Source organism: Panthera leo, chromosome B1, assembly GCF_018350215.1.
Source record: "Panthera leo isolate Ple1 chromosome B1, P.leo_Ple1_pat1.1, whole genome shotgun sequence".
In the NCBI taxonomy this organism is placed as follows: domain Eukaryota; kingdom Metazoa; phylum Chordata; class Mammalia; order Carnivora; family Felidae; genus Panthera; species Panthera leo.
In genome coordinates this window covers 64,121,463-64,127,823 of record NC_056682.1, presented here as the reverse complement: position 1 = coordinate 64,127,823, position 6,361 = coordinate 64,121,463, and positions in this window count along the sequence as shown.

Genomic DNA, 6,361 nt, shown 5'->3' with positions numbered 1-6,361 from the left:
TGAGAAGCATGGGAACTGCTGCTATTAGGTCATAATATTTTTCCTACAACAAACATAAATGCTTTACTATTTCCCAATGTTTATTCACGCATTCCTGCCAGCATGATTATTTGTTACATAATGCCTTTTCTAGAAACAGATAAACTTTAAGTGTTCTCATTACTCTCAACTCTCTGAAAGGAAACTTGAAGCATTATCTCCTTTACAAAAATGGGAACACTAAAACCCTGAAGTTAATTTTCTCTAGTAAAGAATTTATTAGCACCTAGATCCTTGGTTTCATATGAAAATATTAATTGATCAAGAAATATGTGTTGAGCACCTATTAATAGAAGAGATTACATTCATCAATAAAGAAGATATAAAAATCTATGAGAATGTTTGCCTCTGTACATAATTGAACTGGCCAAACAAGATAGGAATATAAATCACCACGTGATATCAAATTAGTAGTAGTGATATCCAGTACAATACAAAAAGGAGAGAGTCTGATGGTAACTAATTTAAATACAGCACGTGGAAAATTAATGAGTTTTGAAGAATTGTAAAATTCAAATAGACTTAAAAGGAGAAGGAATTTTGGAAAAGGAAAAAAATAATGTAACAGTCAGAAACAAAGTGACTTATGCAGACGTAAGTAAGTTATGATGTAGGAGTTGAGTTTATGAATAGGCACAGGAGCTTTGGATGTACACATTAGGGACACAATATGAAACTCTTGAGCATTAGGTACAGATTTTCACATCATCACTGCTATACTGAATGTTGTGTTCTCCCAAAATTCATATGTTGAAACCTAATCCCCATTGTGATAGTATTGAGAGAAGGGACCTTTGGATAGTGATTAGGTCACAAGGCTGGATCCCTCAAGAATGGGATTAGTGTCCTTATAAAAGACACCCCTGAAGTATCCCTCACCTTTCCGCCACAGCAAGAACATGGCTATCTATGAATCAGGAGGCGGGCTCCCACAAGGCGATCAATCTGCAACATCTTGATCTTGGATTTCCTAGTCTGCAGAATTCTGAGACACAAGTTTCTGTTGCTTATAAGTTACCTAGTCAATGGTATTCTGTTATAGCAGCCTGAACTAAGATAGTCACATAGGAAATTAAATGCCATTGAATTTTGATGAAGGTAATATGCTGAATACACTATTTTAGAAAGTTAAATTTAAAAATAAGTAAACAATAATAGCTGGTATTTGTTAAGACATTGCTATGGGTCAATTATTTTGCCAAAACCTTTCCATGAATATTTAATTTAAAAGTGATTGTTTGAAATAAATAAAACCACAATGCAAATTAAGCACTTGGTTCTTAGATGGTTCTTTCGGTACTGAAAGACTAAATATACAAATGAGCACTAGCCAGACCACATATGGCAAGAGCTCTGATCTACATAAGAAGTCCAGGAAGCTGCACTATAACATCTGCAAAAAACCAGGCCAAAAAAAAAAAAAAAAACTTTGCCAGAAAACTCTGCCAAAAAAACTGGCCCAGAACAGTCAGGATTTGATCAACAAGTAGTAAGTTGTTAGAGGGTTTTATTTCGTTTTGTTTTGTTTTGTCCGTGCCTCCAACTCAGGACCAATGAGAGACAGAGCTAAATATGCTCCCCAAACCAATCACATAAGATGCACTGCTTCTAGTTAGCCTGTCTCCAACTTACCATTCCAATAAATTCCAACCAGAGAATCCCTGAAACCCCTTTGGTTCACTATAAAGATTTCCCACTTGCCTGACTGCCTCTGAGTCTCTGTCAAATGCAACTGATGGTGACTGACTCCCTTGATACAGCAAGCTCTGAATAAATATCCTCCATCTGATCTCCTTGGAGTGGTCTTCATTCATTTCTAGAGTATGCAACAGGTAAACAACCTTTCTGGAGGCAAATATAGAAATCCATACCACATCCCTGTGGAGAAAAAGGAGCCCGTGTGCACTGTTGGTGGGAATGCAAACTGGTACAGCCACTGTGCAAGACAGTATGGAGGTTCCACAAAAAAGTTAAAAAAAAGAACTACCATATGATCCAGTAATCGCACTACTGGGTATTTTCCCAAAGAATACAAAAACACTAATTCAAAGGGATACTTATATCCCTATGTTTATGGCAGTATGATATACAGTAGCCAAGATGTGGAAGCAGCCCAAGTGTCCACTGATTGATGAATGGATAAAGAAGAGGTGGTATCCATAAAAAATGGAATATTACTCAGCCATAAAATAGAACGAAATCTTGCCATTTGCAAATACACGAATGGATCTTGAGAACATAAAGCTAAATGAAATAGAGAAAGACAAATACTATATGCTTTCATTCATATGTGGAAATTAAGAAACAGAACAAAAGAACAAGGAAAAAAAAAAGAGAGAGAGAGAGAGAGAAACCAAAAAACAGACCCTTAACTATAGAGAAAAAAACTGATGGTTACCAGAGGGGAGGTGGGGGGGGGAGGGATGGGTGAAATAGGCAAAGGGAATTAAGAGTACACTTGTTGTGATGAGCAATGAGTAATATACAGAATTGTTGAATCACTGTACATTACACCTGAAACTAACACTGAATGCTAGTGACACTGGAATTTGTTTTAAAAAAGCTAAAAAATTAATACATAAAAATAACATTTTGTTTCTTCTTAAGAAATATGTATCACATCCTTGAATATGGGCATAAACTTTAATCAATTCATTCTAATTCAGGTAACTTATCCTAAAAAATAAATACAAAGAACATAGAAATATACATGAATATTCCTTGTTGCATTATTAATAATAAAAAAATACAGCCAACCTGTCTAAAAATAAGAGTTTGGCTGAATAAATTGTGGTCAACAACAGAATAAAATAACATGTAGTCATTAAAAGTACATAGTAAAGGAATATTTACAGACATGAAAAATTTTTCCGCAGTATGTTCTCAAGTGAAATGAAACACTGCATATAGTACAAATGACACTCTTATTATTTTTTTAAACTTTTTTAATGTTTATTTATTTTTTGAGAGAGCAAGACAGAGCATGAGCAGGGAGGGGCAGAGAGAGGGAAACAGAATCCGAAGCAGATTCCAGGCTCTGAGCTGCCAGCATACAGCCCGTCACAGGGCTCAAACCCACAACCCTGAGATCATGACCTGAGCCAACATCAGATGCTTAACCAACTGAGCCACTCAGGCACCCCTACTATATTATTATTTTTTAAAAAATCTATCTGCACTTATTTCTTCTAGAAGCCTTATGAGAAGTACGGTTCAAATTGTCTTCAGTTTATAAATCCATATGCTCAGCTGTTATACAAGAAAAACTTAATCTTTTATCTAATTATGCAAATCAAATATCACCCTAAATTACATTAATGTTTGGTCCAACCAATTCACCCATATGTAATGGTGACATCATATATGTTTTGTATTTGATGACACCTGCCTCAAAATGTTAAAACAGATCAGTAATTATAGATAGTTTTAAAAAAATAAATCAATGAAAACAATGAGAACAGAAACCTGCTCTCTTAAGGTATTCTACTTCAAACATTTATACAAATTAAAACACCAAAAATATTAGGTAAATATAAAAACAATAAACTTCTGAATAGCATCACAGAACTGACAAAAAAATAAGTTACTGAACTACGTTAAACTGAAAAAACGCCCCCATTTTTCAATCCAAAGTGTATCCATACCCTTTGTTATGTAGTGATTTACCACCCTGCCTCTGGTTTTACTATGTGGCTTGCTTTGAACCAATGGGATATCAGTCAGCATGCTGCAAAAGCAGAAGCTTGAAAGGTGCTAGAAGTTTGGGTTTTCTCATTCATATCCTCCGAGATGGCCATGACAGGGATATGCCTAGGCTAGCCCTGTGTAGTCCTCAGGAGAGGATGAAAACAACCATCAGAAATGGTGTTAAATCACCATCATGCCAACTGAGACCATCTTCTGCTGACAGCCAGCTGACACCCACAGAGCCCAACAAGCCCCTTGATTCTCAGAGCTACCTCGGTGACTACCTCAGATACATGAGCAATATATCCTTATTTCTGTATATCACTAAAGTACTGTGATTGTTACATAGAATTACTGCAGTAATAGATATCTAAGCCAAAGTCTGAGGATGGTTGGAACACAGATGATTAACTGGAAGCTAGGACTCTGTTTTGTCCTGAGAGCATTTGTCAAACTGAATGATTTATGCTTTTAAAATATGTGTATTACATAAAATGATTACCACAAAAAGGTTAATTAATACATCCATCACCTCACATAATTACCATTTGTGTGTGCGTGTGTGTGTGTGTGTTGAAAAATTTTTAAATCTACTCTCTTAGCAACTTTCAAACATACAGAACAGTATTAGTAACTAGAGTCACCATGGTGTATATGCTTTCATTTTGATATTTACAGGGAGTAGGAAAGAGCATTAAATGCCAAGGTGTGAACCCAAGGTGGGGGTGAGTTCTAAGAGGTGTCCATAATAGTGACTCAGGTGCTTGACAGAGGAAAAGCAAGTATCTCTTTGAAGAATGACAGCTTTCATTTTTGGACTCAAAGAATCCCAACAATTCATCTTCTCAAAAAAAAAAATAATAATAATAATAAGCAACCCATCAACAAAAAAAGAAAAGAAAAAAAAAAAGAGTCCAGTACATTAGGAAATAAAGAACTATGAACAAAAATTAGAACAAAGAGCAGAAAAAGACTTGGAAATATATTAGATATTCCATTCAAAGATACGGATTTAAAAACTGTAGTTACCATGTTCAAAGAAAAAAACCACAAAATTTACAATAGTATCAGGTAACAGGAAACTATGAGAAATAAGTTAGCATTTTTTAAAAAGAACTACATGGAACTTCTAAAAATGAATATTAATACTGAAGGTAAAAATTCAAGGCCTGGCTTAAGAGATTAGACGTGACTATTTTACCTTCTTTATTAAGAGGTGTTTTTGGTATATCACTGGGTATAAAATTCTGTGTTGATGTTTAGAAATCACATTCACAATCTTCTCCACCCAATATATGGGCCTGTTTTCTCAAAACCTTTTCAAATCTGATGGATGAAAAATTGTAACCCACTATGACTTTATATTGCATTTCTTTTATGTTTAAGGATATTGAGCATCTTTTTATGGCCTTTTTCATTTCCTTCTCTGGAAACTGATTGCTGATATTTTTGTCTATGTTCCTGCTGCATTATGTATCTGTTTCTTATTTCACCGAAGAATATACTTTATATTATGATATTAACACTATTCTATGTGTTACATATGGCAAATATTTTCTTTGTCAAAAAAATTATGGTTTCACTCCTCCTGGAAAACCACTATTTGAAGAAAAACAGGAGGAACAAAAGAGAAGTTCTCTGAACAAAAGAGAAGTTTGTATTTTCTGCCAAACTGAAATCAGAAAATGGAAATCAGATGATCGTAATGACCACAAAGCAATCAACAATTACTGTCACTGCCAAAGCCAGAACTATTATAGAAACTCTATTCTTTACAATGTTAGTAAATATGTGCAAGTTTCTTATTGCAACATATTTGTCTAGACAACATGTTCTCATTTTTAATAGAATTCATTATGAAATGGATACTTTAGAAAATATTAGGACAGAGAATAAACTGAAGGCCTAATATAACCGCTAATTTAATAAACAGTAAGAGTTTCCAACATGGCAATTAAATGGACTTTCTCATCTAGAAACTTTCCTAATTATTTACATTCATTTTTTTTCCTTATTTTATTTGTTTTTAATATAATTTAATGTCAAATTGTTTACACTCATTTTTAAAAGGATTTGTGTCTCTTCCTTTTGGTGAATTTCATCTCCTTTTCTATTTATTTTTATCTGCTTTTTAGTAGTCATAATTTAACTATCATCAAAATAAAATAGAATTTCACAACACACACATCTGAAAAGAAGTGTTCATGTGCACTTTAAGTACCGTATCTTTCCATAATAGTAGTAATACAAATCCATTATAGAAAGAGTGAATGGTGTTATAATCTATTGATATCAATGTGGATCAATGTCTATTATATAGCTCATAATAAGCCACAGCTTAGTATTCATGCCCTAGTATAAACTAATTCTCTTGATTTGGGGCTGTCCCTATGGCTCACTTAGATTAATAAAATTGAGTTAAGTTGACACTGTGCTACTCTTCAACCTGAGCCTTAAGAAGGCTTGGAAGCTCCACCCTGTGACACCAAGTGCACGCTGGCCATCGGGATATGTAAGTACGATATAAGTATGACAAGGGTATCTGGATATGTTACATGCAGAAAAAGTCCTGAGACTACACAGAATAAGATGCCTAGCCTTTCCAACATCAGAATACATTTTTACCATATTCCCG